The following is a 12,001-nucleotide window of genomic DNA, read 5'->3' on the forward strand; positions in this document are numbered from 1 at the left end:
ATTTTAAAAAGTAACAAGTTAGACTGAACCTGAATTTAGCTGGCACTGTGCGAATATTTATAGTTTGCTGTACCCTAAAAACATAATATAGAAAAATCTGTATGGTGTATATGTAATTCTGAGAAGCTGTCTAATAGAACAGGATCCAAAATAGAATTCCGTTCATTGGATTGGATGAGGAAATAAAGCGCTGTGTGCAAACACAAGCATTAAACCTAAACTAATTTTCTGCTTGAGTTCTTATCACTGCAGTTTAACGTCTAAAAAGCACTGCTGTACCAGAAATGACCAATAGAGATGAATGGAGAACATAAAAATCATTATGGAAACTGCATGTTCTAATACAGTTCACTAAAATTAGCACAATTTAGATGTCTCCTGCGGAGCATTGTTTGGTTTCATCTCTGTTATCAATTACATAACAATTCCAGGATATTCTGAGGATAATTAGTTCCTGTGATGATCTAAAGGCAGACAAATCCTTCACATCTTTCAAATGACAACGCCAGTGCTGCATAGATCAGCCTATTAAAGAAGCTATTTGTTTGAGTCATCGTGGAATTTTTGTTAATTATGTTCCTGCTGTCTTGTGAAATGGTCACAGATGCAGATGTGAAGGTGGTATGATACCTATTATTGCTCAAGTGTAATGGGTTCCTATTTTAGAATAAACCATGTGTTAAACCATATGTTAGTTCAATAAAATGTATTACGCTACATCTGTCATCATTGTTCCAGTTGCCTTATGTATTCAGATTTGTACAAATGCATCTAAAGGTGTCAAGAGTCATTCTGTTATGAGTGGGAGAAGGGAAGGTGAGTCCTTCAGGCAGGGGCTGTTACAGGATGGAGGAGGCGTGGACAGGACATAGGGGGCGTAGAGAGGATGGAACAGGACAGGGTAGAACAGTACGGAGCGGGCATAGACCAAGCAGGAATAGACAGAACAGGACGGAGCGGGCGTAGACCAGACGGGACAGGACGGAGTGGGCGTAGACCAAGCAGGACTAGACAGAACAGGACAGAGCGGGCGTAGACCAGACGGGACCAGACAGGACAGGACGGAGCGGCCGTAGACCAGGCGGGACCAGACAGGACAGTACCGAGCGGGAGTAGACCAGGAGGGACCAGACAGGACAGGACGGAGCGGGCGTAGACCAGGCGGGACCAGACAGGACAGGACGGATCGGGCGTAGACCAGGCGGGACCAGACAGGACGGAGCAGGCAAGGCAGGACAAGGCAAGATCAAGAGTGAGGACTGAGGAGAGAGGAGTGAGGAGCAAGGAGCGAAAACAGGAACAAGACAAGGGGCAAGGAAGCAAGAAAACAAGGCTAAGGAGCAGAGAAGAGAAGAAACAAGACAAGAAGCCAGAACGGGAAACAAAAGCTAGGGGCAGGCCACAGTGCTTAATGTAAACCAATGTTCAGGCACTGAGTGTGAGGAGGGCTGGGCTTATATAAGGCAGAGTCAGTCCTGATTGGTCCTGGGTTCAAGCCCCAGCAGACCCTTACAAAAGGTGGCCATACACGGGCAGATTTCAGTCTTGCTCCGACCAACGTTCGGATTTCCATCGTACGTTAAAATGTAACAATCTCACATAAACAGTCAGATCAAAACAGCAGGATTATAATTGGATAAAACACAAATCGAACAATTTTCTCACAACATTTTTCTTTTGGGGGGGGGTTGTTTGCTGACCATGAGTCCAGTATTTATGAATGCAAAATACAGAGCAGCACTTGCAATAGTATTGGCATCAGTATAACAGGAGAAGAAGAAGAAGAGAAAGCGTTCATGTTGGAGTAAGCAATGGCTTTTAAAGCATGAAACTTTGTCTCATATGGCACTTCTGCAAGAGTTTAAAGCTCATAACCCTGATGATTTAAAAAATTATCCGAGGATGTCTAAATCATGCTTTAGATCCCTACTCCCGATGGTGGTCCACTTATTCAAAAACAAGATACAGTAATGAGAAAATCTATCTCAGCAGAACAAAAGCTAATAGCAACTTTAAGGTTTCTGGCAACTGGGAGGTAATTTGGAGATCTCAAATTCTCAACAGGAATTTCTGCTTAAGCTCTAAGAATTATTATTCCTGAAACGTGCAATGCCATTGTCGAAGCTCTGAAGGGGGAGTATTTAAAGGTATAGTGTTTATATAATATATATAATATTTAATAATTAATTAAAAAAGTTTTGAAATAACAATGAAGCACTATGTATCTATCTATCTATACACAGTGAATGCAACCATGCCTTTACATGCAATGTTTTTAAAGCTAGCGGAATGTATTTGCCACTGCAAGGAGTGCCTTTTTACCAGTTTATATTATCTGCATGCACTTCTGGTTTTGCCCTTAATATACTTGCCTTTAATATACCACAATATATTAGGAAGTTGATGCATATTTGGAAGTTGATGATATATACTGTATATGTGTTGTTATATTAACATATAGTCACTTTATTTTATTTTTTTTTACAGTTTCCTCAGACTTCTGAAGAGTGGCAAGCAATTGCGCAACAGTTCAATGATTATTGGAATTTCCCGCAATAGATGGGAAGCACATTCGTATAAACCCACCACCAAATTCCGGTTCCTATTTCAATTACAAAGGATTTTTTAGTATTGTATTGCTTGCTATTGTGAATGCAAATTATGAATTTATTATGGTTGTTATTGGCAAGAATGGAAGACTATCTGATGGTGGCGTTATTGAACAAACACATTTCAATCAAAACCTCAAGAGCAAACAATTGAATTTGCCAACTAATGAGGAGACCAAGGAAGGGCTAAATTTTGTATTTATTGCTGATGAGGCCTTTGGTCTACATGAAACCGTTTCCGCAGAAAGTGTTAACACCTGAAAGAAAGATCTTCAATTAGAGACTGTCACGAACTAGGCGAGTTGTTGAAAATGCGTTTGGAATCCTGGCAAATAGTTTTCATATTTTCCACACATCTATAAATTTATGCCCAGAGAAAATTGATATTGTTGTTCTTTCCTGTTGTGTTCTACATAATTTCCTGCACAAGAACAATCATGGTTCTTATGCCCCTGTTAGCATGGTGGACCAGGATATTCAAGCAGGGACCATAGTACCAGCTAAATTGGCGTAATGAGAACAATAGGCTTCTACAACTGCAAAGTTTACAAACAAGAAACACATCAAATGATGCTAAAACCGACAGAGAAAATTATATACACTACTTCAATGGTGTTGGCAAAGTCGACTGGCAATTTAGTATGATTTAAAAAGTTTTACCTGTTTGCAAATATTTCTGAAATGTGAATAAACCAGTTATTCTATACCAACTACACAATAAACAATTCGTTTGTTGAAACTTAAAAACTTTTATTGTAGTGCGTTGTTTTTATAATTTTTTTTTTTAAAAAGTGCAATCAAAAGTTCTGACAGAAATAAAAAACAAATTTAAACCATTAACATGTTATCAAGATAGAATTTAACTTAGTACAAATAAACAGCAGCCAAAAAGAAAAAAAAGTGCAGTGTAAACACAAGTGCACAGTTTAACACAATATGAGCAAGTATTATAAATTAGTGTACTTGCTCGAATCTAAATTGTTTTCCTGGAACTGTATGCTATTGTCAGGGTTTATTGGGGAAGGGCTATTGAAGAAGGGGATACTCCTGTTTGTTGGATATTAGGGTATGTATGAGGTGGGTATTGAGGGTAGTGGGTCCAATATTGATGTGGTGGTTGTGGTACCATGGGTAAAGAATTGGTGGCTATTGTAGTGCTACTGGAAAGCTCACTTTGCAGCCCTCACATTTGAGCCGCTGAGCTTCGCTCATCCTCCGCAATTTGGACGCCACGGAAAAAGGCATCCAGTTCATCATCCAGTTTTGCAAGTATAGCTACTGCTTCATTTAAAAGTTTGCTTTTGGCATCTTCCTGTTGTGCTTTTCTCTTTTTGGATTTTGTTACTGGTCTTTGACATTGTTCTGAGGCCTGTGCTGGCTCATCATGGTGATTGCTTTCAGAATGAAAACTTTGAAAGGAAACATTAAAATATGGTTATAAAACAACACATAACAACCAAAAGAACATGTAAACTTTTACAATTTCGCGGGTTATTTACCTGTGATGCTTGCTCCAGTGGTATAGGGATGTTTTCATCACAATTTGTACCCTCTACTGTTGCACCACATGCTGAATCTATGCTTTCCGACTGGCCTACAAAATTTGAAATAGAATCTCATGGGACATCCTGGTCCACTGTGAATGAAAGGAGCTCGTAGTACCACAGTCTTGGGGTGTATATCTCATCCGTCGAGGCACCCGATTTTTTTGATGACTGTACTTTGTTGAACTCCTTTTTGAAGACAGTCCTTATGTTGGAAATTTTATTCTTTACAAAGATCAATATTTGCAGAGGGATTTACCCTCTTGCATAGTTCCACAAGAACTTCATAGGCATCCTTTCGTTTTTGTCTGTTTGAATATTCCACAGACTTTACTCTCCACAAGCAAGGTTGTGCATGGTAAGCCTCTATGAACTCTTTTAAGAAATCAGGGTTCATAAATTTTTCTGCCATCCTGGGAAAAAATGCATATACTATCAAAACAATGGTCAGAAAAGCATATTCTGGTATAGGTACCATACATACTTCACAATGAAATCATGTAAGTGACAAATCACTGGCTTACTAAAGTAGTAAAGCAACAGTTTGCAACTGAAAAAAGTAGTGGGCCATTGTTAAAAACATTCTATACAGCGTATAGGAGTTCACATATTCACAGTACGCAATCAAACATCGTCCAAACGATCTTTTAAACGATGGCTATAATGCCAAAAAAGCGGTATACCATTGGGCAAATACCAGAAAATATTCTAAATAAAGTAATTGAAGGTCTGAAAACCAAATTTGGTGTGCTGCGCTCTAAAGATTAACTGCGGAAGCGCTGGTCAGATCTGAAGTTGAGGGAGGAAGAGCAGTTACAAAGTATTCATTGGACTATAAAGAAAAGTAAGTTAGAATGCTAAAATAAAAGTAATGGTCCGTCACCGTACTTTTAACGTTTGTGTGCTATCGATTGTATTGCTCTGTCCTTTTCTCTTCTACTTTCACTCACTCTCATGATACAGCTTCCCCATATCCTGTTTAAATGAATGTGTTGTGATTTCTTTGTTTCTCTGACTGTGTTTTCCTTCTCTGCAGTGCTGTCTCTGTTCCTGTAATAGCTTATCATAACTTATTTATTATATGTTATATTTTAATAACTGTGTGTTCTTGTAGAACAAATCAAGAGAGCAAGACTTCTTGCCATGAAAAGAAAAAGAGGACAACCAGCTGATGTTAACCAAAATACTCAGGATACAGCTATTGACCTTACAGAAGGCATTGAGGAGAATAACTCCACTACAGATGCAGCTTTGGATGTGAGTTTTGAATCTCAGATAACAGACAACACTGAAGAACCCCATAGCTCCTCGCAAGACACGCTGCCCATATCAGGTTTGTGCATAGATGGATGGCCTTTGGACTAGGGTTTGTTTAGTTGTATATATTTTAATGTCTGTATTTTATTTAAGGTTTGGATGATGAATCCAACAAGGAAACCAGCAAAAAAATTGTTTCCAAGTCGCAAAGAAAGCTATACAGTGTGCAGAGGAAGCCATAATATTGCTGGAACAAGAAATCGCCGAAATTATTGACGAAATTGAAAAAAATCCGAATAGTTTTCATGTTTCTCCAAATTTTTAATGTCTTCTAAATAGTTTGTGCATATCTTTTATCTGTGAAATATTCTGTGCATATCTTCTAAATAGTTTGTGCAGATCTTTTATCTTTGAAATAGTTTGTGCAGATCTTCTAAATAGTTTGTGCCGATCTTCTAAATAGTTTGTGCATATCTTTTATCTTCTAAATAGTTTGTGCTGATCTTCTAAATAATTTCTTTTTATATATTTTCATTTTTTTGTGTTTGTGAAAGAAACAAACACCATATTAGAAAATCGTACCAAAAAAAACACATTCTATTTGTTGTACCACACCAAATTTCCTTGACTTTAATTTAGTTGGTTAGCAACCCCTCATTTACTAAAGAAGACCAATTGAAAAGTTGCTAGAGAAAGTTTACTTGGTGAACCACCCCTGCAGCAGGATACCATAGTTAGCTAGTACAGGCATAGCATAAAGTACAATAAAATAGAAACAGGGGAACTTGTGTAGCATGAAATACAAGGTTGTTAAAGTTCTGCGGACGTACGTACAACAAATGTACGTACGTTTCTATGTGCACGCAATTTTGCATTACATGTCATCAGGTCAAACATACGTCATAGGTCGTCCAAGTTATCCGCACAGATTTTATCGTCATCCGACAGAAATTTTCTAACCTGACCGATCGACTAAACGACCGATCGTCACGGTACAACAATTATCGGGACGATAATTTGGAGTCCACACACAGGCCGAAAGTCTGACGAACATCGTATGAAACCACCTTCCGTACGATTATATCTGTGCGTGTATGGCTAGCTTTACCCTTTCTTGAATCCATGTAGTGTATGTGTCATTATAACCCTTTTAGAGAGTGAAGTACAAAGTGATGTAACTATAAAAACCTTACCTTATCTCCTTGCTTTTGAACTTTTGTCAGTTTTTTCCCCTCTCTTTGAGGTTCAGTATTTGATCCAGACCACCACAAGCCATTACAAGGTAACAGATGCATGATAACATTGCTGTAACATCCATTCCTGGTTCCACAAATATCTAGTATTTCAAATACTGTAAGGGGGAGATTTACTAATCCACGAACGGACCAAAAGCGTCCGAATGTGTTTTTTTCGCTTTTTGCAACTTTTTCGTCGAATAAAATAAAGGATGTTCACTTAATAATTAGCTAAAACAAAAAAGTAAAATAAAAAATAGAAAAAATATATTATATATACATGTAAAAGATCTTGCAGTGGATTATGGCTTTCTCTGACTTGACCTATATCATGTGTGATGGTTTATGTTGTTTTTAATCTTTTTAATATATTGTAAAATGTATGGTACATTTATGGGGTTAACACTTGATGTGGGTGTGGGCAGGGGTGTGTATTTAAATGTTTGGTGGTTGGGGGCACTGCTGCAGCTTCTGATGAAGTGTCGAGAAGCCATGAAACGCGTAAAGCTGGATGCTTAGGTCTCTGTGATGCTTTTACATGAATTAATAAAAGTTACTTTTTAATGAATTTGGAATCCCAGTGCTCCATCCATATTTTTGTTTGGACCATTTTTTAATCAACAATGCAAGGGTGCTATAAGCCTCTCACAGCCTGATCCAGTGTGCAAAGTCAAAATGCAATAGAACATAAGCAAACATACCCCATTGAAATGTTGGTGAGCTTACCTATTTTCTGTTGCATGTGAACCCTGGAATTACTGTGACGTTCAGGGTGTAGGAACGTCCAGGTTTCCAAACACACAATTTATCAGATGAAATACAAGGAGCATATTTTGACACATATACCTTTAATGAATAGCATCAATACTAGCAACAATTGTGTCTATTTCAGCATGACCACACTTGCAACTGTGTTTAGATATAAATCCTTATGTCTTTTGTCAGCAAAGGAAAGCCTGGTCTGCTTAGAACCTCTAAGTATTGAAGTGCTATGTTGCACATGAAAGAAAAGAAGGAAATTGGTGTTTAATGGAATATAGTGTAATTATTCATCAATGTATTTGTTAATCACATTTGCACCGTTTTTTGGTACATTTGGCAAATAAAATTATATTTTGGTCTCTTTCCCCTTATTTGCACATTTGTTGAAAGCTCCAAATGCTTTGAGGTTCTTTTCTAATCAGAGTCAGGGGAAGATGTTAATATTTTCTTTCTGCAGCAGAATCTATAATTATATATAGCGTTTTTTTGGGAAGGCTTGTTCTTTCTCCACCTGTGGTTGGATGGTAAATTATGCATAACACTAGACTGGACTATTTCTCTAGTTCAATAATGTCCAGCTGTGTCCGGTCCATGGGCTTCCAACTGAACAGCCCTGCTCTAGTCATTTGCTCTTCTCCATGTTTAGAAGGGTATTACTGAAAGAAAGGGTGACCAGGCAGTTCTCCAGAAAATAACTTCATAGCTCTTGCATAGGACTTGATGTCAAACTTTTTAATGATAAAATAAAATAAAATATGTCACTTGGGTTGCATGTCTTTACTGCCTATTCTTTTTCTCATGCTGACCTCACCACATTATGCATTTGTTAATACAGGTATGGGACCTGTTATACAGAATTCTTGGGACCTGGGGTTTTCCGGATAAGGGATCTTTCCGTAATTTGGATCTCCATAACTTAAGTCTGATAAAAGATAATTTAAATATTAAATAAACCTAATGGGCTTGTTTTGCCTCCAATAAGGATTAATTATACCTTAGTTGGGATCAAGTAAAAGGTACTGTTTTATTTTTACAGCGAAAAAGGAAATAATTTTTAAAAATTTGAATTATTTGCTTATAGTGGAGTCTATGGCAGATGGTCTTTCCGTAATTCAGAACTTTCTGGATAACGGGTTTCTGGATAAGGGATCCCATACATGCACTAGCTTTGTGCGGAAAAATACATAATTGTCTCTATATTCTGCTATTTTTATATAACACTAGATGGTGCTGTTGGTGTGCTTTAATAGTGTAATAAAATGTGAAAATGTTAAAAAAAAACAAAAAACTGGGCCAATTAGTCTTGGTTCCTGGACATGTGTTTGTCTTGTAGCATTTATGTTAACACAGATCAAGTTCACAAGTTCATACCAGACTTAAAAGTACTCTGCTTTCAATACTGACTGTTTGCCTAATAGAAAACGCCTCTCCATTAAATAAAAATAAAACAAAGGAATGACCTTAAAACCCCGGAGCTGCACTGGGAAGAAATACATTTTATTACAGTGTAGCAGTCTACTTTAATAAACTTGCAGAGTACAATTTCTAGAGTTTTAGATGCTGCATAAAAATACAACCTGTTCCATATGTTAACTTTATTACAGCTCTTACTGTGTATGTAAACCTTACTCTGTTGGCATGCATATTGCCCAGGCACAATCTTAATTCTTTAAAAGGCAGCAGAAACAATTTTCTAATAATTGGACACAGTTTGAAGGCTATGTTTATTGGTTGAACACTCTCACTAATACTAACTAACTTAGGCTGTGCGAAACAGTAAAACACTGTGCCACAAAATATTTTTTAGGATGTAGATCCATGTTTTACTCTCTCTTTTTGTGTGTAATAAGTGCTCAACGCAGGTCTGGCAAAATACAGAATTATGTGTATGCAAACTTCTTAGTGTGTTCCAGAATTTGTTACAGTTGTCCTGGTGTCATTGCTAGTTTGTGTGCATACGTAAACAGCTTAGAGGGTACATTGGCCTAGATAACATACATGACATAAAGTCCCAGAGTGGTTCTAACCACACCTCTTTCACAGGCACATTTATAAACCAAAGTGCAAGGTGCTAGCCTGCATACACAATTTGGGGCACATTTACTAAGCAGTTTTGAGAAAAAGTGGATTTTTTTTTACTTCTAGATATTTTCGAGATTTGCCAATGAGTTTTTGCCAGTACTTAATTTTTTTGATATTGTTTGAAAATTTTCTTTGAAACATAATTTTTTTTTCGAAAATATCTCCCATAATTTGTGATTTATTAATGATCGGTTAACTTTTTTTGTCAAAACAAAAATTGCCAGGTTTGATTTGTCAAGTCCTATTGAGTCCTATGGAGGTTTATTATAGTAGAGGAATAAAACAGTGACAGCCTGTCCTTGACACATTTTCAAGGAAAAATGAATCCCCTCATTGTTTTCTGTTTTTCCCAGTTTCAAGGACAAATTAATCCCTCATTGTTTTCTGTTTCAAACATTTTCAAGGGGAAGTTAATTCCATCATTGTTTTCTATTTCACTCAGTTTCAAGTAAAACTTAAATACATTATTATTTCCAAGAATAAGTACCAATACAGCTAAAATGGCAACTGGAGCAATCCCTGTTTGGAAAAAATAAAGAGGATTTATAGAAACAAATGTGACATTTTGTGAAAATTTTATAAATACAACAATGATCGTGTTTAATTCAAATTTATACCATGTCAAGTTTATATGACTTTTAAGGCCAAATTTTAGTAAATCAGCCCCGTAGTGTGTATTGACTTTATGAATTAAATGAAAGTGCAAGCATTGATAAAAAAGCAACCTGGAACTAATGGTAACGTGTAACTGGAGGTAATTCAAGATTTCCCTGTGTAGTTTCCACTGGACGCTTGTGCCTTTATTAAAGGCACACACTGTAAGTGACCCCTTTCTAACACAAAGCTTGGAAAATATTATGAATAGGCATTTTAAAGGGATTGTTCACACGCAAAGGATCTAGGGAAAGGCCCGGCATGCTCTGAAAATGCTACACTCCCCCTCAGTCCCCACTCGCATGTGCATGCCTGCTGCCTTCCCAAGTAGGTACAACGGCATCATGTAACTGACTGCGCTCTGCTTCTTAGGGTGCATTCTGTCGCTGTGTCTCCTCCATGGCCGCCTGTCAGCATCTCCAGCAGGTCCCTCCGAATGCGCTCCCTGTCTATGTCGATGCCGTCTATTGCTGTCTGCACTGCCATCTCTGTCTCCTGCCTGCTGTTATGATAAAATAGTGCCACCCCACTCAATAGTCCCCCCACTCAACCCTTTTAAACTCCTCCTCTACCCTGACTGCCTGGACTACATTCCCCACAATATCTCTGTCCCTCTATTTCTTTCCAATCTTTAAGGGCCTTCTAGATCGCAGTTGTTCTGGAAGACTGTAATACAGTTCCTTATTTGATTTGTTATTTGACTTGACAAAGATAATAAAACTCTGTGCAGGTACTGTCGAGACCGTGACAGTAGTGGGTGACTTCACTGGTGTTGAACATTAAGATGGATGCCACATTGATCCTTATAGGACCCTTGGACCTGGATGTAATGTTGGAAGGAGCCTCAAAAAGAAGGACTACTGTTAATACTCCGGATTTTGGAAGTTATGGGGGGGTGGGTTCCATTATCTGTGCAGGTACTGTGCGAGAGCGTGACTGTAGTGGGTGACTTCTCTGGGGTTGGACATGAAGATGGATGCCACATTTGCGTTGTGAAGGTCCTTTGGACCTTGACATAATATTGGAAACAGCCTCAAGAAGAAGCACTCCTCTGATGAATAATCTGGATCTTTGGAATTTCTTTGGGGGGGTGGTCTCAGTACCTTTGCAGGTAATGACAAGAGCATGACGGTAGTGGGTGACTTTTCTGGATTTGGACATGGATATGGATGCCACATTTCATCCTTAAAAGGCCCTTGGACCTGGAGGTAATGTTGGAAAGAGCCTCAAGAAGAAGTACTGCTGTTAATACTCTGGATTTTGGAAGTTATGGGGGGGTGGGTTCCATTATCTGTGCAGGTACTGTGCGAGAGCGTGACTGTAGTGGGTGACTTCTCTGGGGTTGGACATGAAGATGGATGCCACATTTGCATCGTGAAGGTCCCTTGGACCTTGACATAATATTAGAAACAGCCTCAAGAAGAAGCACTCCACATTTGATCCTTAAAGGACCCTTGGACCTGGATAAGGAGATTTTATACTCACCGTATAATCCTTTTCTCGTAGGCCCGAACTGTCAGTGCAGACATTAGGGGTTTTGTCTGTGATCACCTCTGGAGGCAGGACAGAGAAATGAACTTAGTGACTCCTGGTCCCTCCCACTGTATATAAGGCTCGTCTCCACCCTCACTCCTCAGTTCTGTTGGTAAGCTCAGTCGGTGGAGACATTACAGATAGAAGGAAGGCCAAGAGACATCAGGTAGAAAGATAGCGAGAAAGAGGTCCCGGTGCCCATACTAAATCAGCCTGGGTGGGACTTACTGCACTGACAGTTCGGGCCTACGAGAAAAGGATTTTCCGGTGAGTATAAAATCTCCTTTTCTCTAGCGGCCCTCCTGTCAGTGCAGATGTTAGGGGA

The sequence above is a fragment of the Xenopus tropicalis genome, chromosome 6 (assembly GCF_000004195.4).
Source record: "Xenopus tropicalis strain Nigerian chromosome 6, UCB_Xtro_10.0, whole genome shotgun sequence".
Taxonomy (NCBI): domain Eukaryota; kingdom Metazoa; phylum Chordata; class Amphibia; order Anura; family Pipidae; genus Xenopus; species Xenopus tropicalis.